This window comes from Marmota flaviventris, chromosome 13 (genome assembly GCF_047511675.1).
Source record: "Marmota flaviventris isolate mMarFla1 chromosome 13, mMarFla1.hap1, whole genome shotgun sequence".
Classification (NCBI taxonomy): domain Eukaryota; kingdom Metazoa; phylum Chordata; class Mammalia; order Rodentia; family Sciuridae; genus Marmota; species Marmota flaviventris.
In genome coordinates this window covers 35,290,601-35,306,424 of record NC_092510.1, presented here as the reverse complement: position 1 = coordinate 35,306,424, position 15,824 = coordinate 35,290,601, and the positions used below count along the sequence as shown (strand labels likewise).

General features: G+C 40.7%; 1 protein-coding gene and 1 pseudogene across 5 annotated transcripts in view; both read left to right on the top strand.

Annotated features, from left to right (window-relative positions):
* Positions 1-15,824, top strand: part of Pip5k1b (phosphatidylinositol-4-phosphate 5-kinase type 1 beta) — a 333,977-nt gene that overhangs the window by 224,845 nt on the left and 93,308 nt on the right. The window lies entirely within an intron of this gene.
* Positions 463-6,513, top strand: LOC114096548 (synaptogyrin-2 pseudogene; annotated as a pseudogene).

The following is a 15,824-nucleotide window of genomic DNA, read 5'->3' as shown; positions in this document are numbered from 1 at the left end:
CTTTGGCAAAACACATTTTGGGGGAAAGCCTCCTGTCTGTCCTTTCTAATAATCATGTCACGTAGAAATTCTACACTCAGTTCTATGAAAGGATACAGATCTTTCATTGTTTTATTTTAGTAGTTTCTTGTGAATGAATTTTTTTTAGCAAGCTGTCTTGGTGAATGTTACACAGATAGATACATAGATATGTCAATATTCTCTTTTGTATGTGCAACCTTAGTGACTATGTAAACAGAATGATGGCCTCCAAAGCTGTCCACAGCCTAATTTCTGAAACCTATAAATAGGTTACTATATATGATTAAAAGGACTTTGCCAGTGTAGCCAGAGAGGCTCAGTGCAATCACAAGATCTTTGTGAGAAGAAAAAAGAGGAGGATCAGAATCAGAGAAGATGTGATACCAGAAGCAAAGGATAGAGACAAAAGAATTTGAAGATGCGGTGCCGCTGGCTTTGACGATGGAGGAAGAAGCCATGAACAAGGAAGGCAGGTGGAGTCTGGAAGCTGAAAAGTGCAAGCAAATGGATTCTCTGCTAGGGCATCCACCAAGGAGTACAGCCCTGCCAACAGCTTAACTTTTAGGACTTCTCATCTCCAGAGATGTAATATAATAAATTTGTATTGATTCAACCCACCAAATTATTACTCATTCCAACAGCCACGGGAAACGAACACAGTGACTCTCAAATAGTTAATGTGGATTTAAGTATTAGGGTAGGTTACTAAAATTTCTTCTATAAAAGTGTAATTATTTATTCGTTTTATTCCTTTTTAAACAAAATACTCTTCAATATTGGTTCTAGTGATAGAAAAATGACATCTTTACAAAAAGATCAGAACACTATCTGTGAGCTTCGCTGTTTTATCTTCTAGTTTTATATATACACTTGTATGACTAACCTCAGTTTCAGGAGAGGAACTAGTAGGTTAAACTAGTTCTGGTTGAAACCTAGATCTCAAGAATCAAGATCGTGTTTATGGGCTAGGGTTGTATCTCTGTTATAAAGTACTTTCCTAGCATGCACAAGACTCTGGGTTCCATCCCCAGCGCTGGAAAAATAAATTATGTGGAAGTATTTCTTAAATCCTAAGTTATTTTCTACTTCCAGGCTGGCAGCTTGGTTCACTTCCAGAAAAAGAATCAATATGCTAGTTTCATTTTTAATACATGCATATCTGTAGAGTCTAGCTTGGTCATTTGGCAAATTAAAGTCTGGTAGTTGGACTTGCTGTATCGATTATTTTATATCACTGTTCCCTTCTCTCTCAGTTAGATACAGGAACAGAGAGGTAGCAAATTAGGCAGTTGTCACCCTAGGTCTGGAGAAGTGAAGAAAACAGCTAGGTGAGCCACAGATCTAAGCTGGGCCCACCTTTGGATTATCTGCTTTCGAGGCCAATAAATAAGACTCTATTATAAATTATTTAACTCACCTGAACTACATAAAAGTCACTGAATATGATTAGCTTCCTTGGATTGGAAAGATTTAAAGTGACTTAAAGTAATATATAATACCTAATATTAATGTGTACCTTGGATGTTCACATTTGGTAGGTAAATTAGTCGAGCAATGGTTTTTCCTATCTGCATGGTGCAACCAAACATAGGAGTCTGTATAATGTTCTTTGTCTCTCAAGCATAAATAAATGGTAACTGGAAAGATAGCTGGAAAGCTGCAGGAAGTCCTCAGTGAGATCAAGAACAAATCTCATGTGATTCAATGGTGCTTTTCTACAGTTTGCTACTGTGATAATAATCAGGGACATATAATTAGATATGATCAAATCATTTACTGAAATCTCAGCACAAAAATTAAAATGCTTTTTGCTTGTGTTTTTTGTGGTAGTATGGGTTTTGTTGTTAAATGTCCCATCTCTTAGCCAAAGGTATTAAACTCCTGAGAATTAATAAGAGAATTTCCCCGGCATCTAGCCTTCTTCTGACTCCCAGTATTGAAAGCTTTCTCTATATTCTCTACTCTGCATGTTCCTAGAGCTGTTCTATAATTCTTGCTACTTTTCTTTACACTGATGCTGGCTAGCATATAGATTTGGATGGGGGAAATTTAAAATTCAGTTCTCTATGATATTCTTCCTTTTTTATTTGTTCTTTTTAGTTATACATGACAGCAGAATGTATTTCGGCAAATTATACATACACAGAAACAGAGTATAAACATTCTATTTTTTTTTTTGAAGTAAATTGCTTCAAATAAATCTTCTTTGGCATTTATGTCCAAGTTGCCATTTTATCTCTTATATTTAGCTATCAGGGTTCAGTAGCAAGAACAAGAAACTGTTTCATCTGAGGAAGAGCAGAATTGGAAGCTTACCAAGGTTATGGAAAGGCTGGGAGAGCTGGCTCTAAGCTGGCCTTGGAAGTCAGTCTGGGCACTCCCCAGGCTGGCCCACCAGCAGCACTGTAGCCCAGGCTACTATCAAGTAGGTACTCGGTCTAGGATATGCAACCCAGAACCAAATATTTCCTTAAACCCAAAATGTTCTTAAAATGAACCAACATTCAGAAATCAAATGGCTTCACTGAAATACCCAGATTGATTTGAAAAGTCAGTAACTTTGAGGCCACTTGACCTTTTGCTCCTGGGATTTGTCAGCTGGAAGGCAGAACCCTAGACCCTCCAGGTCACTGCTGTCTGCTTCATTCTTCTGTGTTGTCACCTGCCTGCTCTCATATGTATTTCTGCTTTCAACCTTGATATATGTAAGAAGCTGAAAAATATACCTTGAGTCTCAACCACAGCCTTAGGGAAATAAGAAAGAAAAGAGGTGGAAGTGCTAAACACCCCAAAGAGAAGTAGTGGCACAAGAATTCCAGGGAGGCCACATCCCTATTTCCCCAACCTATTTATTCAACAGGGAACCTCACCAGCAAGCTAAAGAAACTGTCACCTTTTTGTTTGCATCATTTTTTTCTCTTACTGCCCTATGTGGTATTTTTGAGGCAATAAAAGTAGACACACTTCTAAGTCTCAGCTGACCTACTAAGTTATTAAAACCTCATACAAACATCCTGGAAGAAAAAGCATTGAAGAAAATGAAAATGTTTTGAATATTGATGTTATAATTCCAAGGTAAGATTTTTCTCTGTATCTATGAATCATTTTTCTGTTCAAAGTGTCTGTTCTCTCATTTTGACATTGTGCTATTCATATCTGTGCTAAAATAAGCGGTAAATACTTCAACTAGCAATTGTCATTCTGACAGTCTTTTTAGATTCCTTAACTTTGCAAGGTATTGATTAGTGCTGTATGTTTCTATACCTAAATTATATACCGGGGAACTGCTGTCTCTTAGAATTCTATCTTTTTTAAGGATTATTCTTTATAACTTCAAAAATGCCATTTGTCTCTTACAATCCATTCTCTTTATTTCTTTTCTCCAAAAATTCACTAGGAAGCAAAGAAAAAAAAATGAATCATCTTTAAAGTGTATATTTAACCTGCTGATTGGAAGTATATGTTTTCAAGTTCTACTGTATAGCCTTGTATTAGAACATGCAGATTGTAGACATGAATTGAAATTGTCATGGACACATGCTTCACAAGAAAATAGTGGATTTAAGTTTTGAATTTTTAACAGTTGAATTTTTCTTTCCTGGTAGGAAGTCTGTTCTTTTAAAGGAGGTATAAAGTGAGCACTAAGAAATACAGAGGCAAATGAGTTTTATCTCAAAATGAAGAGCAGTTCAACTTAATGTTATAGAAATAAGTTACACACATGAATATTCATTCTTCTCGTGATTTCCTGCACAGTTGGCAGCAAAGCTGAAGCTCTAATTATGCATAAGGATCAAAAGCCCACTTCATTCAGATCTATCTTTACTTTTTCTGTCAGAGATGCCCTTACCAGCATCACCTCTCCAGCCACTCCTGGGTTTTGCTAGTGACTATTTTTAATAGTTAACTCAGCCTGGAGACATTTGGAGTTTTGTGAGAAGAGCAGATATATCAGAGGAGAAGCCACTGGTCATTTGCACATGGAGAGAGAGAGCAAGCAAAAAAAATAAATTCAGGGTTCTAAATCTCAGAGGCTGACCCAGCAGATCTGGCAGCAGTCCTGGGCCCCCTTCTTCAAGTACCTAGGAGAAGGGTGAATAGTTGCCTCTAGTCACAAGCCCCCCCACACAAATTGCTTACCACTCACATTTAAAGTAGAGGCATCTTAAAGTAGGTTAGGGACCTTTCTTTTGGTTTGTCTGAAAGAGAAGGAAATGGAAATGCAGAGACCTTAGGTGATACATCTGAGTGTGCTGGTAAGATTTCAACTGGGACACTGGTTTCTAGGGTCCTAATCTCTTGTTCTTTTCACTGTGTCATCCTTTTATCATGGTCTCCAAGTGCTTTTGGTCTAATCCTTTTTGTGAGCTGTGTGTAGAGTATTTTTCCTAGTGTGAATTCTGACCCTATTTGAGTCATCTTCTTTTGCTGCATAATACGTAATGTATTTCTAGTGGGCAAAATGGGGGACTTTGTTCTAGAAGTCATTGGCAATGCTCTGGCAACTTTTCTCTCATAGTGCTTGTCATATTATAAGTCATAAATAATAATCTAATAACTATAACAGTTACAGTAATAACTAACTATGAGACCTTAGTAAGATTCTGTGTTAAGCTTTTCACCTGCATCCAGACATTTAATTCTCATAGTGTCTCTGTAAGGTAAGTATGTTTATTATTTCTAGCTTACAGATGAAGAAACTGATGCTTAGCAACATTAGGTAACTTTAAAGGCCACGTGGCTAAAAACTGGAGCCTTGCCATCCACCCAGAGCACTAATAACAGAGGATAAGGCTGTTATTTCACAGCTGTGCTCATTCGTGTTGTCACTTCTCAGGCGAGATGAGTTTTAAATGATGCTTTTAATGGAAATTTGTTCACATCTGCACAAGTTCTCTTCTTCCTCCTCTGTTTTGCCTTTTCTCTCTGTGATTTTTGAGTGAGGATTTTCATTTTCAAAGATGTTCAAGTGTTCAAACATCTTTAAAAAGATAGCCCATTAATTTAAATTCACAAGTAACAAGAAACAGCTATTTCCTCGAGCTTTATTCCCAGCTCTCCAGATGGATTTAGAGTCACTACCTTATCATTGAGAAGAGACTTTTGTTAGAAAGGTTTCTGCTTGGTTTTGACATCCTGTATCTTCTGTTGATGTTGCGAGGTGAGCAGGAACATTTACTGTGAATGAAAATTGGTTGCAGGTATTTCCTAGTGATTCCAGATCTCTAACTCTAACCCTAGGGAAGAGTTGGGGCACATCTGCAGTATCTGCTGGGGCTATCACAACTACCTGCTATGCTGAGACCCCAGTCAAGGGCTTCTCAGCCCCTCACAGGTGATGCCCAGGTTGCTGAGGAATGTTGAATTGGCCTCTGCAAACTCTGCTGTTATGCTTCATAATCTGGTTACTCCTGACTTGCAGACAAACCTACTTTCTCCACCACCTCAGGTATTCCTCTTGCTCTGCCTGATTGGCTGTGATTAACAAATCATCACTAAAAACTTTGGCCTTCAAATTGCCACTTCCACCCATCTAACATTGGACAGGTTACTTTACTTTTATGTTCGTTGGTTTCCCCATTTGTCAAATGTAGATTATTATACTCCTGCTCTCAGTGGGTTATTCTAAAGGGTAAATGAAATAATGATAGGAAAGCACATATAACACCTCCTGACACATAGTAAGTGCTATCAAAACATTTGTTGAAATAACCAAGTGGCAGTGGGGTGCAGGTGTGCGTGCTTAAAATCCCAGCAACTCAGACTCAGGCAGGAGGATTCCAAATCCAAGGCCAGCCTCAACAAGTTAACAAGACCCTTAGAAACTTAGTAAGATCCTGTCTCAAAATAAAAATTAAAAAGGACTGGCAGCAGCAACATAGAGTGGAGCCTAAGGCGCGGCCAAGGCGAGCAGCTCTCTCCACCTGTAGTGCTTCCTGGCACAGCTGCAGGTGGTGGCCCGTCCTCTGAATACGCAGTGCCCCTGAATCCTCCAAGCTGCACTGTGTGTTCAGTCACAGTGAGGGCACCTGAGCCATCGGCCTACTGGCCTTCCTGGCCTCAGCCTTCTTTTTTGTGGTTGATGCCTATTTTTCCTAGATCAGCAATGCCACTGACCACAAGTACCTGGTCACTGGCGACCAGCTCTTCTCAGCTCTCTGGACCTTCCTGTGGTTTGTTAGTTTCTGCTTCCTCACCAACCAGTGGGCAGCCACCAAGCTGGAAGATATGTTGGTGGGAGCTGACTCGACTCGGGCAGTGATCACCTTCAGCTTCTTCTCTGTCTTCTCCTGGGGCACACTGGCTTCCCTGGCCTACCAGCGCTACACAGCCGGAGTGGACACCTTTATCCCTAACTATGTAGACCCCACCCCAGACCCCAACACAGCCTACACCTCCTACTCCAGTGCATCAGTGGATAACTACCAGCAGCCACCCTTCACTCAGAGTGTGGACACCACTGAGGGCTACCAGCCACCCACTGTGTACTGAGTGGTCATAGGGAGTGAGTGGGCAGGGAGGGCACCCTGGGGCCTCCCCTCTGCCCTGGACTTTTCCTCCAGGCCTGCCTCCCCAAGCAGCAGTTCCTCCTCTGGCCACACCTGCTGCAGCTGACAGCCCAGAGGGCCGGCCTTCCCACGCCTGCTTCTAGTTGGCAGAACACACCCAAGTGCATGTGCCCAAAGGGGCTTTGCAGTCACTGACCTACATGGGCATTTTTTTTAGGAAAGGGTTTTTAGTTAGATGTTTTCTCATTGGCTTTCTCCTCTGCCCCACAGTTCTGGGACTTGAACCCAGGGCCTTGCATATGCTAGGCAAGCACTCCATCACTGAGCTAAACCCCCAGCCTTCAGTGCTTTTAACGACTTGCTAACCTTGTTGGAGTAGCCAGAAGCAGGAAGGTGTGGATGATGTTCCCTTTTGCCAAGGGCCCCAGCATCCCTCCATCCTGAAGGAGCCCAACTCAGCCTGGGCTGCAGTAGCCAGTTATTTGGGTTTTCTGCCAAAGACAGAGGTTGGGAGTCCTTGTACCTGTGTCTAATGCTGGCTCAGGCTCCCTGCATCCTCACTCAGGTCTGCCCCCTTGTCCCTTGCTAGGCCTCAGGCCAGGCCAAACTCAATGCTGAATCTTCTGGGGTCGCCATTGTGCCAACCACCTCTGGGCTGGTTCCCTCCCTGACAGCCATAGCAGGGGTGGGGCTGCTGCCCACCCCAGGCAGAGCTGGACAGCACTTCCTTCTTGCTCCTACCAAGACAGCAGGGAGGGACTTTGCCTAATGAGAACACCCAGCTTTATGTAAATATTCAACTAGTTTTGGAGTAGGGGGAGGGCAGAGGCACCCTGCACTAATTTGAATGTACTAAAAAAGCCTTGAGAGAAGATGCTCTTGCCCTTAGGTTGTGAGACTGGATTGGAGATGGAATAAATGTTTTTCTTTCAAAAAATAAAAATAAAAATGACTGAGGGAGCTTGCAGGAAACTAACATGACAGTTTCTTCTTTCAATGTTGTAGAAGAGTAAGTTCTATGTCTTCTGGGGAAGAACAGGTGAAGAGGCAGAGAGCAAAAGTACCAGTCTAATAGAAGTTTCTATGGAAACACAAGGAGTCAGGCATAAGAGTCGTTCCTTAAATAGGTAATGATCAAATTGATAACACAAATCTTAAATGACCTCCATTCAACTCAAATTTATTGAGCACTACTTTCTTGGAATTATGTTAGTATGATATAGGACACAAGAATGGATTTTTAAAATGGTGGTCCCTATGGATAAATTTCCTCATGGCTAAGATTTGTAGATTCTACTGTCATGCATAACTAAAAAGAGCTAATTTTTAAAAAGGACTGGGGATGTATCTCAGTGGTAAAGCACTTATGGGTTCAATTCCAAGTACAAAAAAAAAGCCAAGTGCTTCAAGGTGTCAACACCTTGCAACTTCTCCCTAAGTTTCACTATCTGGGACAAAACATAGGGTGTGTGTGTGGGGGGGGGGTGTTTGTTTACAAAAGCCACCAGTGGGTATTTTATTAGTCAGAGTTCAGTCAAGAAAACAGAAAACAAACTTGGAATTTTGAAGGGAATTGGTTACAAAGTGTGGGGAAACTGGAAGAAGAATGGGGGAAGTTGCAGAAATCCAGATAAAAGAAGAAGCGGCTCACAGCATTAGCCCTGACACCTTCAAGAGCTTAGACTCAGGGACAGTGTAGAAGAGCACTACCTAAAGAGTTGGGGTAGTGGCAGGAACGCAGCCACCTTCAGAGATACTGCCCGAAGAAGGAGAAAGAAAAATGAGGGAGAAGAGAGCCAGAGACTTCTCTTCTCACCTCACCCATTCCCTAAAGAGCAGAACCCAGCAAAGGGGCATGAGGATCTGGGGAATGCAGTTTGCCCACTCTCAACCCTAGTGTTGCAAAGTACAGCTGAGACAGGATGTAAATAATGGCCTCATGAGCAGAGCAAAAGCCAGGTAGATGTAAGATCTTTAAAAATAATAATAATAATTACAAAGATCAAAGCTTTACAGAGGGAGAGGGCATGCAAGAACAGGAATCATGTATACTCTTATGAAAGGAATCATAGAACCAATTTATTATCATGCCAGTGTAATGATAGTATGTAAAGTAGCTGTAATTTTTTTTGGATGATCTGTGCAATTACAGACCACAGTATTTACCAACAAATCTGACAGTAATGCTTTCCCTGGTACTGATAGGTTGTAAATACTCAGAGATGTCTTAGCTAATTCCAGACACATGGAATAGATAGAAAGGTTCTTTGGCTGGAGAACTGGAGGTCTGTAAGAGTGGGAAATCCAGGTAAGTCTGCCTCTGACAAGGCAGCAGACACAGCATGGAAGAAGAGCCATCAGGCATGTCCCAGAAGACGACTCGACTTTTATTGCCAATACCTGGTGTCTGAAGCCACCACTGCATCCCCTCTCATCAATTCAATACATTTCAGCCTGGAACACACACATCATGGAGGGGGTACAGCTAAGGCAGGATTTAGCCAACTTTTTCCCAGTGTCAGGAAACTAGGTCGCCAAGAAAATGATGACACATGTTTAGAGGAGAAGGACATTCCTGAGGATCCTGAAGCAAAACCCTGCTTTATTCCCAAGAGAAGAATGTCTCCTATCAGGAATTAAGACTGTTGTAGGAATGCTTGTAGTACCAGAGAGCATAGGGGAAGGGTCACATCTCTCTCCCGATGTGGCTTGGACTCATTCACAGAACATCGGACCTCCCAGACGCTTCACAAGATGCCTGTTCATTTAGTTTCCCCTCCCCACCCCCAGAAAAAGGGGGGATTGGATTTACATCACCTCCAGTTTGCAGCTGGAGTTTACCAGATGCCTGTCTTTTTTTTTTTTTTTAATAAACTGTGGAACTGCCTCTGTAAAGCTAAGTGATTAGCTTTTCACATGATTCCTCACATATTTCTGCATGGGCAGGAAATTGAAGTGAATTTTTCAGATATCTGACATTTTATGAAGAATTATTTAAGATTCAGCATTAATTCAAAGAATGCACACTTATTTCTTCAGGAATTAGTGCATGATAGTATTTCCAGGTGCTTTTCCTGTATTAGATGTTTTCTAATGGATCTAATTTATGGATAAGTCATATTGCAAAAAAAGAAAAAGGGGAAATTGTCCAGGCTTTGGATACTCTAACTTATCAAAAAAACAAAAACAAAACCTCCATCTTTATTTCCTTGACATTAGCCACTATGCTTCATCTTGGAAGAGTGGTTTGCAGGTGGATCTCTGTAGAGCCACCAATTCTCCATCCCTCCTCCATTGGCACTCTAGAGAAATGCTTCTCAATGTGACTAATTCCTACATCCAGGTATTTGCTTCTAGAAAGAGGGCCCTGAAACCTTCCTTTTAGAAAGCTTCTGAAGGGATTCTTAGATTATAAGAAAAGGATTTTGGAGATAAACTCTCTCTATCCGATCAAGAAATGAAGCAATGTCTTTGCCTGTGGCTCAGCTGAACCACAGCTGGGCTCTTTCAAGGAATTAATATATAACATCTATTGCTCAAAATACAAACCACACAAAGTGAATGCATTTTCAGATTACATTAAAGAGGATAGGTCACACCTGCCTGGATGAGTCCTAAGCAAAAGTACCCTTGCCTTAAGATAGTAACAGTCCCCAAGGAAATGTGCCCACCCACCCAAATCTGCTTCCCAGCTCAACCCCTCTGACCTGAGGCCAAGTTGCACTTATGCTCAGCATCTGGTCTTGCTTCTACAAAGATCCCTGATTCTATAGCCAAGCACAGAAATTCTCTTTAAGATTCCCCGCTTCTCCGGCTTCCCTGCTCCACTTAAAGGTCAGTTTGGGCCTTCTGAGAGATGCACGATGGGTGAACTTTTTCAAGGCTCATGTTATGTCCCGCTCCATCCAGGGGCCCTCAATTTAGGACTCTGCCAGAATCCCAAATTTAAGTTTGTTTCCCTGATAGACCTTAAACATACAAGAAGAGCAGCCAATGTAATTTTCTCCAAGGAAAGAAGAAAATGGATCCCTGACATCCTCTGTTTAATCCCTCTGTTACCTACGGAATTATCTCCACAGCAGCCAGCTCCCCAACCTGTCATTTAGATGAGTTGTTGATCTTTAGGGGAAAGGATTCGACAGCGGAAGTCCACCAGAGGAAACCTGCTGCTAAGGATTCACCGACTCCAGAGCACTGGCCCTGCTCTGCCTCCCCACAGGCAGACCAAGCTCATCTACCACAAGCTGTCTTTTGCTTTTAGTTCATGACAGTTATGGGCATCAGGAGAATTAGGTGAGCGGAATGAGGGATTAGGAGACAATGATAAACTCTCAATTCAGGATAGTATTAATCCAAAATGTAATTATTTAATAGCCTGTTTTCAAGGATAGAGTAATAAAGATGAACTACATTATGATGGAAAGGAGCTCATTATTTTTCTGGCCAGCCACATTAAAAGTTAGTGTTTGGAAGTTCACAAAAGAACTTGAAAATGTCCAGATTTTTTATTAAATGAAGAATTCGGATAAAATGAAAATTTCATCCTGATCACTTGGAGAAAAAAAAATTGGCAGCTTTTCTCTGTCTTTTCATTGGTCTCTCATCTCACTGGAAAGGTGCTTCTGAGATATAAGCATTTAGCTTGGGGACGGGTGTTTTGTCTTTTATTTATATGTGAGTGCTCCTAAGCCAGTGCCCTAGTAATTCCAACTGCTGTTACTGGCCATTTTCTTTGTCATCACTGAGTTGTGACAGGAGAGAGGGCAGCATTCCGAGATTAAGTCAAGGCTTGTTTGGGAAATGGATCAAGTGTCTACTTCTTGGCTTTTCCTTGCCCACTCTTGATGCTTTTCCAATCCCAGTAACAAAACTTACCCTAAAAGAATCACAGAGCTTTGGAAATGTAAAGAACCTTTTAACATTATGTCATCCAGCCATTTTATCTGTTTTGGTTTTGCTTCAAAATTATGTGCAGAGTTTAACAGAGAGCTTATATATTTTGTTAGGAAAAAGAACAGATCCTTGTCCACCTCCCGCACACTTGACTGTCCCTAGATGCAGCGAAGTTCAACACTCTTAGCTAATTCCTTTGCAATTAATTCCATATCTCTAAATAGCATGCTTATGTTGCTCTTTCTTCATCATTCAGGTTTAGGCCTTAGCTAATAACTTCTCCTTCAAGAAAATGAAGATTGATGTCTTTTCCCCACTTTATCCCTACCACATACATGCACTCTTCTGCTTCCATTGCCTCCCACACCACATTTCCTGCTTCATAGTATACCTACGTCATCATGGCACTTAGATCAATATTGAGTATTCATTATGGCTGTGTAAATATTATGGTGTACAGTCATCCTTTATTATCCAGGGGGACTGGAGTTACAAGACCCCCTGTGGATGCCAAAATCAGTGTTTAAATCCTGTATATAAAATCGTGCAGTGTTTGCATGTAATCTACACACTTCCCTCTGTATACTTCAGATCATCTCTAGGTTACTTATAATACCTAATGCAATGAAATTGCTATATAAATAGCTGTTATACAGTATTGCTAAGGGAATAATGACAAGACATAAGTTTGTACATGTTCAGTACAAGTGCAATTGTTTTTTTCAAAATTTTTCAACTCATAGTTGGTTAACTCTGAGGATTCCCCATCTGCAGAACAGAAAGTCAACTATACTGTGATTTTTCTTTCCTGTATTACTCAGCTTTCCCCTGTAACAGAGAGTTGTCTTGTACTTTCTTTAGTTAGTTTTTTTATTTCTTTTTCTTTAATGGAAATCCATGTTCTTCACCAATTGCCTTGATTGCTTCTCATACCATTTAAATGCATTAGCTTCTGTTCATTTCATTTTCTTGCAGAAGTTCCCCCCAGAGTCTCTGATCTGCCCCAGTCTGGACTAGCCGTCCTCTAGGGCTTGCTGCATGGTTGTTACTGGGGGGATCTCCCTTCTCCATTGTTGTAAGGATCGTAGTCACCTGTCTGTGTTGGTTCCCCTGTTTGTCATATACATCTTCCTCTGTTGATTTACTCCCTCATTCTGGTGAAGTACAGTAGAGGAAAATTCCTAGAGGACCCATATGTCTATGTCTTATTGTAACCCTCACACTTAATTGATAAGGGTAGCTAGTATTAAATTCTATATTGTAAACCTTTTTTTTTTCCCCCCTCCAAAATTTTGAAGGCTTTGCTCATTATCTTTTCCTTCCCAATTACTTGGGAAATCCAGTACTGTTCTGATTCCCAATTTCCTAATGATGACCTATATCATCTTCCCAGAATCTTTCCAGTTTTCTCTCAGTGTTTCACAATGGAGCTCCTTGGTATAGGTCTGTTTTCACCTAGTGTAGGAAGCACACAGAGCATTCTCCATCTGCAAACTATGTTTTTAAAGTATGGGGAATTTTTCTTAATTTTTTTTTAAATTTCCTCCTCTCTTTCTTCTTCCTTTTATGCATGTAGAATCTTCTGGATTTGTACTCCAACATATTTACTTTTCTCTCTTCATTTTGATCTGTTTATTTTTCTGTTCTATTTCTGAGAGGTTTCCTCAACTTTATCTCCTAATCCTTCAACTCCATTTTTAATTTCCGTTACCCTGTTGTCTAAGAATTCTTTTTCTTCCCTGAGGTTTTGTTTTTGGCTTAGCCAGCTTTCCTTATTTCATGGCTGTCATTGCTTCTCATTTCTCTCTGAGGGTATGAGGATTGTAATTTCGGTCTTGCCCTGATTCTTGTCTCCTCTCCCTTTTTGGTCTCAATCTTCATTCAGGTTGCCTTTTCTTGTTTGTTTTAGCCTGCATCTTTCATATTGGACACTCTAGTCAGATGTTTGGGTCAGTGGCCAAGCTCTACTAAAAGGTGACTTGGAATGGGACCTTATGATGGAACCAAAATTAGTATCTTTCAGTCTTTGCTGTTGAGCTGGCCACACTGACTATAGAGATGATTCCAGTTTCTTGTTTGATAGGTAAGTCCTGGCTGGCAGCCTCCTGGGACATCTGATAGGAAAGAGACTAGGTCTTTCAACATCTAATAATGCATATTCTCTCCTCCTCTCTCTCTCTCTCTCTCTCTCTCTCTCTCTCTCTCTCTCTCTTCAATTCCTCAATTCCTTCCTATGTCTCTCAGTCCATGGATCCTGTTCTATGGTCTCATCAGAAAGTAATGATTGCAATAACTTGAATAAGCACTTTATAAAAGAAGAATTACAAATGGCTTAGAAGCACATGAAAAGATGTTCAAAGTCATTGGTTATGAGGGATTCTAGTCAAATGCCCAGATTTCACTGGTACTTGTTCCACCTGCAATGACAGATGCCAAGTGCCCTGGCAAGTACTGTCCAGGTTTACCTGTATGTCCCTAGTGCTCCCTGGGTGCATACAAACAAGTCCAGTCCCATTGAGAGCCACCATTGCTCCTTGTCTCCCAGCAGACCCTGCCATCTCCCACCAGGACTGCTTCATGACACATGGGGAAAGCACTTTTACTTGTTATGCTGAGACTTGATATTTTATAGATATTCTTCCTGTTTTAACTTTTTTTTCTCATCCTGGGGATTGAACCTAGAGGCACTTTACTACTAAGCCACATCCCACAGCCCTTTTTATTTTTTGTTTTGAAACAGAGTCTCACTAAGTTGCTTAGGCCCTCACTAAATTGCCAAGGCTAGCCTCAAACTTTCGATCCTCCTGCCTCAGCCTCCCAAGTTGCTGGGATAACAGATGTGTGCCACTGTGCCCAGATCCTATTTTAACTTAAAGCTCTCTTGCATACTTACTTTCTTCCCTCAGCCCAGCCCCACCCCTGTTTGTCTTACCCTAGGAATCAAACATAAGTCCTTGAAGTTAGCCTACTGTGGTGAACTCGATGTGTTCTCTGATAGCTGAGGGCATGAGTCAATTCATTTTACCTTCATAGTGTTTTCTCAACCCTCATCAAATCAACTTACATTGGTCCTGCCCCACCAGCCCACCAGAAAGTTCTGAATTCTCCAAATGGACATTGCTTTGTCTCAGCATCTCAAGCTAGGATATTTGCCACATCTCTCAATATATTCTTGCATACTTTAATTTTATATCCCAACATTTGGGTAAGGCCTTCTAGTCACAGGACAGTGGATAAGATGCTAGAGAAGTTGGAAAAGGTGGAAAATATTTGCTCCTAAGAAACTACAGTGTTTGTAAAAATCAATGCAGTGGAAAGAAAGTGGTATTCAGTTCAGCAAAAGATCTATACAACGAGAGTTTGGAGGACAGAGTTAGGCAAGATGACCAGTGCAGAGCTGGCTATGATCCTGGCACTAAAGGAAGCATGCCAGAGGGCAAAACAGCATAACCCTGATGGTTATTATCGTTCACAGTCTTTGGCATAAGTGCTCAGAAAAACGTTTCTTAATTATCCAAATGCAACATTTGAGTGCTTATACTTGGTTGAACTAAGAAGGGATCCCCAATGAAAAATGAAAATGCCGTTGTATGAAGAATTTAATTCCAGGAAGATGTGTATTGATCACTTGCTCCTATCCACATTTGCAACAATAATTAATATGTCTGAATTTTCAAATGCAAACAGATGCCTTGAGCTCATCAACCCAGGTGCTGTGAAACAGAGTTCTCCAATTTGCTCTTGATTATCATTCGTTTCATGTATCATCCTGTGGTTAAGACAGATTTTAAATTCATTTCCTTGCCTCAGTGACATGAAAACAGCTCTTGATAAACAAGGGGCGCCATATAAAGCCCTCTCAGTATGAACTGTGGGGAACCAGGGAATTGGATATTTTTGTTGAAGAGCCTGCAGCTCTCAGATGTAACTTGAGTGTGGCACTTCTTTGCCAAAACAGGAAGATAGGTCACCAGAGAGCTGGCCTCAGATTGAAATAATTATATAATGGGGGGTGGGGGGGATGGTGAGAACTTCATAGTTTATAGAATTTATCTAATAATGTCCATGTCTTTTTAGAGCACCAATATAGAAGAGAACTTTTTAAACTGACTACCATTATTTAATGCATAATTCTTACATTTTGATTTATAATAATCCCAAAACACATGTATTGGATGCCTACTCTATACCATGTAGTCTGGCAAACACTTTATAGGTATTATTTTATTTAATATAGCATCATCCCTGTCAGGTTTGCACTGGTGGAGTTAACAAAAGGGACTTATTTAGAAACATAAATGATAGGTAGATAGAAAAATCAATTTTTGCCAGGAGCATGGTGTATACAAACCTAAAACTGTATAAAAATATAATAATTTGACACACAAAATGAACTTCTCC